Raw genomic sequence first — 12,043 nt, forward strand, 5'->3', positions numbered from 1 at the left:
CATCACCTTGTATGAATTCGCTTTTCTACACATATGCTATTCGAACAAGAATAATAGAATAAGAGATTGTTAGGCGAATTATGTACTATAGGTATCGCCTTCTCAAAACAGTCACTTTATTTTTTGCGATTTTGACAAGTCTGGTGTCAATTCGTTACCAATACAAAAAAAAGGAACAAAATAAATAAAAGGAGAAGAAAATTCATGTTTATGGAAATTCAGTGACTGGCTTGGTAATGTTGTGATTTGTGAGATTTAAACTAAACAAATTAAAGAAAACGAGGTGCCACATGTTAAATTGTGAAAATACAAAATGAATATAACGCCTCCAAATGCTGTTTTTTGCGCTTTTATACGGATGACGCCGTGGCAAGAATGTGTTTATAATTTCTTGTGTTGCGTTGGCCTACTCTTCTTCTTCACAAACACGTAATTCCCCTTCCTTTCAGCGGATTCGCAAGGCGCCCCCTTGTATTATATAATCGTTCATCTAGTGTCTCCAATTTGCATAGATTCGGCTTTTGGCAACTCAGACCATTCACCGAGTATTCACAAACAAGAAATTTCTCTTCGTTTTGTTTATTTATTAGTGGCCCTGACTTCATCGGTAGTCAAAATAGCGATAAATAAGGTATCCGTTTTCGAAAGGCGCCGCCTTCTGTGTTCTGTCTATCATGGTTGAGTTCGCCATAGAAGCTAATTTATTTTATTTTTTTCGTCCAATTCCAAAGAGCTTTAATTCTTTGTTGTTGCCTTTTTTGTTAGTTTACATTATCTTACAAATTTTTAAAGTCCATATTACCAGAACTAAAAATGCGTAATCGTTGTTGGTGATCTAGCGAAGCCACCTCCTATGAATTCGCCTTAGCTAGAATCTATTACTGCACTGGGGGGAATCGAACAGTATTGCATTTTGGGGCCGCATCTACCTGTCATTGCAGTCATTTCTCGTGAAACGGCACAGTTGACGGGTTTTGGTGAGCGCAAAATAAATAATTCTGGTTTCAGAAATAAAAATAAACTTGGAGTAGAAACGCCTTAAATCGTTTAATAATAAATTAAATGTTCATAATAAATTGAAGTTGTAGCGTGCAAAATTGTGATTCAACTGATGTGCAATTAAGCGAAGAAATAGTTACGAAACAAAGCGAATATAAGAAAGTGTAAGAAAAGAAAAATAGGAATGAAAATTAGATTGAAAATATGGTGGTAACCGGAGAAAATCCAAATAAGTTAATTGAATTCGAAGTAATTATATGTAATCTGGTTGAAATTACATGAACTATTTGTTGTGTTTTTTGTGTACAAAATCGATTATAAATGAAATAAAGACCCAATTTATTTTTGGCGTTATAAAAATCTAAAAAAAAGTGCTTCGGTACACCGTGTGTGAGTAGTCGGAATTCTACATACATATGCATGATACTCCTGCGCATACAGCACAGTATTGGACAAACGACGGGTGGACGTTGAGAATAGTCAGACAACAGACAGTACTGCCGGTGCTTTCCTTTGGATAACATATAGGTTTTTTCTTTTTCTAATCGGTAAGCTGTTTGCGGTTCCTTTGCCCGTTGCAGATAGACTTTCCACAATGTAATTCAGTGGTCCCAGTCAGCTGCTGATCCGTTATTTATCGTGAAATTTTTCGATGCATGTACCAAGGCGAATCTATTAATGAATGCGCCTTGGCATGTACATATCTCGGAAAATGATAAAATCTAAGGTTTTTTATGTGACAAACGCGTAGTGAAACTGCTGATGGGGAGGGGAGCCGGGCTTCATTGAGGATAAAAAGCGATTTATCCTGTGAAGAGATTAGTTTTATTTCGCGCATTCGCAAATGTGCAGTGACAGCTTTTAGATCGCCACTAGAGTATAGTCAACAAATCTAATAAACGGGTACTTTTTTTATTTGATGTCTTCCTGCGTTCAAAACCTAACATTTGAAAATAATTATGGTAGCCTCGTAGAAATTTTAATTAAAACTAATTCGAAAGGTAAAATCCCGAACCAATAATCGCGTTCAGTCATAGTTGCGCCGCGTCATCTTTATGTCTGCCTTCCTTATTTCATTCTGCTTCAAGTAATTTTGTTATAAACAAAGCGCAACCGGTTTCTTATTAAGATTTTTACTATTTCCATTATTTTCTTCGGCATTATATTCTGTACGACTGATTTTCGACATTCAAGTATACGAGTTCTCTGTTGCACAACAGAGTAAACTAAACGAAAAATAGCTTAAGGATAAAAAACAAAAACGTGTGGAAAATATCGAGAAGTGTAAGTATTGCAAACATTTGTTACTCCTTTGTTTATAATAAAATACATGAAATACAACGTATTTGTATACCTACACATATATTGAACATATGCAAGTATGTGTGTTACTTATAGTGCTTATTTATAATATACTATGTAAGAAATATGTAAAGATTAATTCGCTTTTATTTGTAGTGATAATATTTATTTAAAAGCAATATGAATACATACAAAACATGAATATAAACAAATTTCGTTTCTTATTGATATCAAAAGTGAGGCCCTACACCGTACCGAAAATCATTAATAGAAAAGCTCAAAGTGCACACAGAAGTTTTGGAAAAAAAATTGGTATGCGTAGTTCACAAAAATGTAGCCTAAATTATTTTAAATAGTAGGCATCTACCTAATAAGAAAAAAATATTAAGTTGAAATAAATTCTGCTATTTGAAATCCAAAAGAAACCATCTCGTGGTCGATTCACACATACAGGTAGCAGCGCTGTGAATTATGAATACCAAAAGAGGGCTTCAGAAATGCGAAATGAATCCATTCGTTTTGTGCGCCTAAATTTGTTTGCAATACATTGAAAAATGTGTCAAAAAGCCAGGTGCGAACAATTGCCATTCTTTCACTTATCGCCTTCTAACACTCTCGGTCTGAATGACTGACGTGAGTTGTCCATTTGGCGAACACCGCTTGGTAAACAGACACAAAGATTTGCTGCACACAATTTTTGTGGTCATAGACACAGAAACAAATATGTATATATACTTATATATTTATGCATGAAATACCTGTGCATAGCTTGTAAGTATGTGCATATGTACGTAAGTGTACGTACCTGAGGCACGCATTTATTTATTTTGCATGCAGCGAATAACTTAAAATAAAAATAATTTTGCTGTACCGCCTTTGATATGGAATTAAAAAATAATATACTTGTATTGATTGGGATTTGACCCAAGGCGAATCTGTACACGATGAAGTTATGTATGCAGGGTGTTCCCTTTTTATGTATGTGCATATGTATGTTCATGTAGTGTATATTTATTTCATACATACATATGTATACTCTATTGAAATTCACGTCTTCCAGATTTATTGACTGTTGTTAATGTGTTGGCTTCCAATATTATTTATTTATATATTCTAATTAAATCCCCTCTTAAGCTTTGCTAAACAAATTTCCATAGAACTAATTTCATTTAGTTTTTTTTTAGTTTGCATTTACTATGTTTGGTTGTAGGAAGCTACGCTATTGCCTTATCTTATCGGCCACGGCATGAAGTCGATATCTGATAATAATAGCCTTTACAGCTTTGTGGGTCTACAAAAGCAAAAAAGCGAAAAAGTTAGAGAAAAATACAAAAACAAACAGCGAAAAAATTAACAAGGCAATTATAAGCGCGCATGAAGTCACCAACATTCACTATTTATAGCATACTAAATACTGCGAGTGTTACCACTGCCTTGATGCTTTCTTTTGTTATTGTTGTTGTTTTTGTTCTTGCCTAAGACATTCCCCATTTCATAATTTTTCCGCAGCGTCTGTTTGAAAAGCTGTTGGTACTTTATTTAAACTTTGTAACTGTCCATGTTGAACTTTTTCGCTTCGCCTCAACTAATGAATGCACAACGTTTACTTAAGTAGCCTTTGTGTACGGATATTCGTGTTTTTTTTTGCGAATTTTTTTGTTCGTTTCCATCTTCAGTCTGCTTCAAGACCTCGCCTGGGGTTAGGTGTCGTTGTCTCTTTTCATTCGCCATTGCTGTTGGGGCTGTGCGTTTATGAATTTGAACTGCTGCCAAGAGTGTTTGCCTCATCGAGAATTCACGTGCAGCCTGTGGAAAAACGTTGCAAAGCATGAAGTAAACTACTATTTTTTTATGTACTTTAGAGAGAATGGGCAAAAAGCATATCTAAAGTTGGTGAAAGCTAAACGCGGTCTTACCGATTGCCAAGGCTCAGTAATTCTGATAGTTTTAGTTAAATTTGATTTCATGTACTCATATTTTTATTGACCCACTTTTATATTTTTTTTGTGGTAATGGTATAATCATTGGTAAAAATTGCTAGGGGAATGCTGTTGAAATAATGTCCTTGATCGGGTATAAATCCGGTTCGTTCCCACGATCGATTGTCGTGGAAACTATCTGTTTAACTCTTTTTGGGTGGTCGCCGAATGAGTTTGTACGTGACTACCATAGTGAAGAGAAATGCGAAGATGTGACTAATATCAGACAATTAACCGGCTCTTAGCGAATTTGAAATAATCAGCTGATTTACTGAAGTAACAGGAGAGATGACGGCGGTTTGTTTACGAAAAAAACTGAGATTGCATTGGTGATTAAGGAAAAAAATTCAACACAGCCTTTGCTCATTTCACTTTGTTGCCCTCTGAATGACGACTGATGTGTGAATACATGTGAAATAAACGGCCAGAATCCTGCTGCCTAGTTCCCAGTGACAAGACAGCCAAATTTTCAATTTCGTGTTTCGCCATAGCTGAAGGCCAAACCTGGTAATCTATCATCCTTGGGTTCGTCTAATGTTCGTATCGCTATCGCTGTGAGAGAAATAATAAACAAAAATTAAAAGTTGGTTTAGGCTATTGTAAGCATATAATAATATAAGTTAACACTGCACACGCACGTGCGAACTACTTTAGCAGCAAAAATTCCAGCAAGGATATCACGCGGCAATGCAGGTAACATCATCGTTTTAGTTTCAGTTATTAAGTTCATTTTTGTAGTGCGTTCATAACTAAACTCAATAAAGTAAAGACGGAGTTCGCTGCGCAGTTTTCGTTAAGAAATACTTCGGACAGTTTTCATTTATAGCAAAAACAAATTTTCTTGTGAACAAAAATTTTAAATAAAACTAGGAAGACTTACGTCACCTCAGCAGCAGATTGTGTAAAATTCATTGAGAATAGATGGGCGATTTGCGCAATCTTCTCTATGCTCTCAACCGTATACGTAAAGTGTTAATAAGCTTTATCCAAATACTAATATATGGTTAAAAACAAAAAGATGTTAAAATAAAGCCGGCTATTCTGAAAATTTCAGTTCATAACATTAATGATGGCATACGTTTTATTCCATGAAATGAATAATGATTTATGACTTCTTCTATATGCGTTGTTGTTGTTTTATTTTACCAGCCTTCAAATTTTGATATTCCAATTAAATTCAAGCAAAAAGCAACGTATTTTCTAAATTCCTAACCTTTAATTACTTTTCTGACACATTGCGGATGTTATTTCGTTAACCAAAATAAAAGTAAATCGAGAGTTCAAATTCCAAATCCTGCATCCAAGGCGATTCCAGATGCAATTTGGTTGTTTGAATACCAAAATTTCGATTAGAATGTAAACAAACTAATGAAATAACAACAAAAAACAGATTATTTTGACAGTCAAACCACCAAAAAGCAAAAACAAAATAATTGTGAGTTTACCTTACATGAATTCATCTTTGCTAGATCATAACTCTAGAGCTTCTCATTGTTGTTATAAGAGCATAAAACACTACCTTGCGCAAACTCGCTTCGTTTCGGTAGTGTGTGTCCGATTCTCGTGAGAACATTATCTTTGAGCCTAATCTTAAACTTTCGTGTAATATTGGAAATCCTCACATCTTGAGATACTCTGTTTATTCTAATAGAATCTGCACTATGATCTATTTCTCATATTTCTCTGCTTCCATTAGTGGGACAACAGCAAGACGCACACCATTCAAGGATATATGCATTAGCCTGTTATTATTCGTACAGTTTATTTATTAGTTGAGTATTTTCTAAAGTCAAATCCGTCTGTTTTAGAGCAGAAAAGGTATACCAACATCACTAAATGTAAGCGTCAAATGAATCGTGGAGCATTACTTAGTTTCAGTGTTAAATTTCCGTTCACTTATAATGAAAATCATAATGCTTCAGTAATCTCGACGTAGGGTGTCTTTGTGAAAGTGCAGTTATTACTTCCACGATTACACTTGTATACACATGCACATATTCACATGAAGACAGATATGTATATGTGTACATACGGGTGAGTCTATGTACAATAAATTTAGTTGATTATGAAGCTGCCTGCTGTCTAGCTATCAGATAGCCACTTAGTTACGTAGCTCAGGCAACGAACGCGTTAGTTCAGCTGCAAAGTTCATGACCGGCACAAACCTCTATATTACATCTTATCACACTATGCATTCTGTATGAAGAAAAAGAAACATACATACTCGTACATACATATGTATGTATGGACTAGTACATCACAAAAAATATGATGAGACTATGATGTTGGTGATTACGGCAACGATGAACGTTTTGAACGAACGCTGTCAAACTACTATACAATACGTTGTCTTCTTCAGCTGTGACTCGCAGTCGCTTTATTGTGTCGAATAATTTATAAAATTATTTACTGCATGACTCACAAGCTCACAAGCCGCTGATAGATGACTTGCAGACATTTGAAGCGAGTTCAACGTAACTATCAGGCTAAATATTGTCACTTACTAATTCTTTTGTTCGTTTCCCCCCTCTTTTGCGTGTACAAGTACCGCAAATTCCACAGCTTACGTGTGTACGTATGTATGTATGTTTTTGCTAAAACCAATTTGTAATTTAGTTAGAATGAATTGTTGACTGAACCAACGGAATGGGTGAAGCTGCTAATTGTAATAGCCGTAGTCAGTTGCTGAAAATAATTAAGTGTTTAACGTACAGCAAAGTGAGTCAAGGTCAGTTAGACATCAGCTTTCACTGCAAACGACCAGCAAATCTAAAAATGCCTTTGGCTGTTGTGGTATTGGGCACCCTTTGCTGCTCATAAAATTACCATGTAAATATACATACATATGTACATTCTCTTTCTGTGTACGACACAAAATTAGTAGTCATGAAAAAATTGATTGTGCGTTCTTGTTCTCTATGCGTATTTCTGTGGCGCCTAGTCGTCTTTTATGTCTGATGTCATGTGGCTCCACGTTGCCGCTTAAGGAAAAAGGATATGAGCATGAAACACTTCACTGCAGTTGCTTGCTGAGCAAACTTGACATAAAAACTTGTACATACATTAGGGTGCATCACTCTTCATACAAAAAAAAAAAACAACAATCGGTACTGGTTTCCATCGAAATTGTAAAGTGTATTACATTTTAAGACTTTCACCAAAATGTACCGCCCAAAAAGGTGGAACTAACTCGTGAATTGATAACGTAAGATCATTATGTGATATATCGCGAGATAGAGACATCCCTGGCCATTAGTGAGTCCAGCATATATTCAATATTGCATGAACATTTGGTCGTCGAGAAAATTTGTTCTAGTTGGTCGCGGCATAAAAAGTACTCGTGTCGATCTGTGGAAAGAAATGTTGAAAAACTTGAGCCGCGGTTGTTCAAAACACGTCTATAACATCGTAGAAGTGTGGGGGAACTCGTTGCTCATACGCCCGGCACGTTCGAGAACTCTAATACATACATATGTATGTCATATTGAGCAATGGCTATATAGGTATTTGGTGGTCCCTCTAGATCTTGTAATTTAATTTAATTCGGCTATAAATAAAAGACGCATTACTATTTTTCAAAGAACTTAAAGAACCCGATCACTAAGTGGCTTTACACGGCTAGTTTTACATTGATTATTTCCCATTCTGTGAACCCGATTATCTCTGTACATTTTCGGGAGTTTCGCATTTCATTTCTTCAATGGCTACAACGATTTTCAGATTTTTAAATACTTGGATCGTCTCTGGATAGTAACATTTCAGAAATTATCAAATGGAGTAAAATTGTAAATTCTGGACGGCAAACTAATATCACCGTTTCGGCTGACTCTTCCATTTTAATCTTTCTAAACTTTATTCCAGCGATAAGCGTCCCAATTTGTTAATGCCTAACTACATATACACTAAATTTCTGATATTTTAGCACTCAAATTGAACAGAAAAAATCTATAGTTTAAATTCCAAACACTTATACATACATGCGTCAAAGTGATGACAGTCACCGAAAGCAAATAAATTTTAAATACAATCTTTGGCATACATACTTAGAATGGACTCTCAAAGCAAATATATAGACATAGGAATGACCATTGAAACAGATTCGACATCTATAGTGTTGAACTCTCTTCTGATATCGTCTTAATTTTTTTTTAAATTACACCTGCATGTACATATTCTGATTGCTACGTCTTCTAACTTCCTAAAAACTTTTATTGTTAAGTATACAAGTAAGTAAAGCACCTTGTATAAAAGTTGTAGCTTGATTTCACATGAGTTCGAATTCTTAAGCTCGTATTTTTCGTTACATTAGTTAAAGCTTTCAACAAAAGCTATGGTCAGGTAAGGTTGTAGAGCTGAGAATATAGAGGTAGAATCCATCCCGCACTTCATACGCTCTGCACTTCGAAGAATACGTTCAAATTTTATTCTGGTTACGCTAAATGATTTATAGACATACATTCTGTCAAAAAAGTACCGAGAATTGTTCAATAAAACGCAAAATAATTGTTTAATCATCAAAATTTATTTTGTCGCCTTCAAAATAGGCTCCATTCGAGGCAATACATCTGTCAACTATTAGTCCAGCGAATCTCCTTAATGGCCTCTATTGACTCAAAGCGGCGTCCGCGTAGTGGCAATCTAAAGGGTCCCGGTGCTCTAGAGCTCGAAAATTTAGGGTATTTTCAGGATTTTTTTTAGAATAAAAAATGAAAAACGATATTTAAAATTTTAGGCTTTTTAATTAACTTTTGTTACATACAAAAATGAAGAATTTTTTTTTTTTATTTTAACAATTTAAAAAATGGCGCTCTCTCGAAAAATTGGACCTGGACGGTGTTGTCCATTTTGGCTCTTTAATTTATCTGAAACACAAAAACCAAAAAAATTATTAAGGGGGAGGTAGGGTTTAGCGCTAAAAAAAACACTGTTTTTGTGAATTTTTTACAGAAATATGGCTTAAGATACTTTAATAAAATCAGTTGCATGTTATCGTACATCTTTTCAATAAGTTTTTAAAAAATATTAATAATAAAATATTGACAAATAAGCCCATGACAGAGTTTTTTTGGAGATATGTTTTTCGAGAAGTGCTCTGCGGTGCCAATCGGCATTCGTCGTAGAATCATCTGAAACTAAAAAAGTCGAATTTTTCAGTTAAAGTATAACGTAATGCTCCCCCCTACATTAATAAAAATTTTTTTTTTTCATTTTTGTAGTTTTGGTGGCAAAAAAACGTAAAACGAGCATTTTTGGCGAAAAATTTCGCCATATTTTTAAGTGAAAAACAACCTTAAAAAACAAAAAATAAAAAAAAAACAGTGTAGGGGGGAGGTATTTTTGATTTAGAAAACGTGTGCCAAATTTGAAAAGAATCGGTTGAATAGTTTCGGAGTTGTGATTGGCACCGACTTTTAAGAAGTCGTTTCGGGAAAAACGCGTTTGAAAAAATGACTCTGAGAAATTATCGATGCTCCGCATTCGAGGTAGAGTGCCTACAAAGGCTATAACTTTGAGAGTTCTGCTCCGATCCACTTAAAATTTTGACACAACATTCTTGAAATGATTTACTATAAGATGAGTGAAGAAAAAAAATTTCAGTATGAATGTACTAACCAACCAACCATGGCTGTAGCTATGCCCCGTACAAGAATAAAAAAAAAAGAATTTGGCAAAATGGCGCGGTTTTGAATTTGACACTTTAAAAATCGGGGGTTTTTTCAGTTAATTAAAATCGATTTTTTGAAAATTCTAGACTACCGGGACCCCTTAAGTTTTGGGAAAAGGAAAAAGTCACATGGGGCTAAATTCGGTGAATACGTTTGTTGTTCGATGATATTTGTCGAGTTTTTGCGTTATCATGGTGCAAGATCCATGACTTTTCTTTCCACAAATAGGGCCGTTTCCTACGTACATTCTCTTTCAAACACTTCCAAATAATATTCTTTATTTACCGTAGAATTTGGAACGAATTCAGAGTGCACAACACCATGATAATCAAAGAAAACGAGTAGTATGACTTTCACTTTTGACCGACTTTGACATGGTTTTTTGGGTTTCGCCTCATGTGGATAGCGCCATTCAGCCGCGTGTTGGCTGGTTTGTATGTCAAATTCATATATCTACGTCTCATTACCTGTTATGATGCGCTGGATGCGTTGGATCCGAATTCACTTGCTCAAGCATGTCTTCAGCCACCTTCTGCCGATGAATTTTTTGAGGGAAATTCAACTCTCTTGGAACGAGTCGAGCAGCCACGCGTCTCATGCCCAATTGATGGTGTTAAATGTTGTGAATTGATTCGTGAAACACGCTAAGGTCACGAGCTACCTCTCTCAAACTTAAATGATGGTTTTCCAGCACCATTTCCTTGACATTGTCGACGTTTTCAGCCGTTGAAGACTTTGATGGGCAACTAGATTGGGGCAAATCTTCCACGACTTCTCGGCTCTCTGCAAAAGCCTTATACCACTCGTAGACCCGTGTTTTTGATAAAGCACACTCGCCGTAGGCTTTCTGCAATATTTTCAACAATTCGGCACACGAAATCCCGTTCAAAACACAAAATTTAAGGCAAATTCTCTGTTCGATATTTTTATCCGTAGTGAAAATCGCAGAACACACCTGCGGTTGACTAATATATATAATTAAATGCTAAAAAGAAGCTAATTGACAGATCACGCTCACACTCTGCGACACTATAGAGGACAGTTGTACCAACATTCCAGCAACAAAAATTTTGACATATGTGTAACGGGCGCATTTTCAATGAACAACTCCCAATATTTGAATGTTTAAGAAAACGTCTGATATATTAGGGGAAATCTGTTCCTGGGTATTACAATGTGCTTCTGGGACCACCGCGTGAATTTTTGGTAGGAGCAGCCTCTCTTATTTTACCCTTATTACGTAAATACAAGAAGTGCGAATGTGTGAAATCGAAAAGCTAAATATTAATTATTAAATATTAATTTTTGTTCGATATAGAAAGTGTTAGTTAATTTCCATATAATAATGCTACATTTGAACAATATTTTCCTAAACTTTCATTGCAAAATATTGAAAATTGAGCGAGTGACTTTGATCTACGGCAGCGCCTGAAGAAATTTTTTTTTGCTGTGTACATCATAACTCAGCAGAATCAGCTGAAACAAAAACTTAAATTGATTTGATGAAGGAAATGTTTCTCGAGAAATCTTTGGGAGGTCTTGGAAGTCAAAAAACCGATTTTGGTTAAAATGAATCGGGTAGTTTGTTACTGTGAGATCAGAGTGATCCTAAAAAAATTATAAAAATATCCCGGAGATACCTGGTAAATTATTTGAAGAACCACTATCAAAATTTCAAAACGATTGATCCAGTAGATTTAGAGTTATGGAGCAGCGTTCATTTTAACACTGAAATATATTCTCTGAAAAAAATATAAATGCAAAAAAAGTAGTTAAGGTCAATTACTTGGGTTCTCGAGGCTCTATGTTCTATACAAGAACAAAAGGATCAAATATATATGGAATCAAATATTCTGGAAAATTCTCGGTTCATATTCGGTTCGGCTTCGGTTGAAATTGCCGAAGTTCGGCTCGGCCTTAAAAATCGATGTTCAGTTATTCTCGGTAATAACTTAGCTTTTATTAAATAGCCTGATGCAATTTTTAAGTCCTTAAAATACAAGTAATATTTGTTTTCTTAGCTTCCATTTTCGTGACCGCTACTGCTTGAATACTAACACAGTGCAAGATTTGTTTTTAACCCATCTGAAGATGTTG

At 35.2% G+C, this 12,043-nt stretch overlaps 1 protein-coding gene across 6 annotated transcripts in view; it reads left to right on the plus strand.

The window, feature by feature from the left end:
- The first annotated feature begins 953 nt into the window (after nt 1-953).
- The window catches only part of LOC129235652 (F-actin-monooxygenase Mical), a 184,653-nt gene continuing 173,563 nt past the window's right edge, over nt 954-12,043 (plus strand). For all 6 annotated transcript variants that reach the window (XM_054869601.1, XM_054869602.1, XM_054869606.1 and 3 more), the window contains exons 1-2: nt 954-1,248; nt 2,194-2,283. The gene's annotated coding sequence lies outside the window, so the exon portion shown is untranslated. The remainder of the gene's footprint in view (nt 1,249-2,193; nt 2,284-12,043) is intronic.

This window comes from Anastrepha obliqua, chromosome 1 (genome assembly GCF_027943255.1).
Source record: "Anastrepha obliqua isolate idAnaObli1 chromosome 1, idAnaObli1_1.0, whole genome shotgun sequence".
NCBI classification, from domain to species: Eukaryota; Metazoa; Arthropoda; class Insecta; order Diptera; family Tephritidae; genus Anastrepha; species Anastrepha obliqua.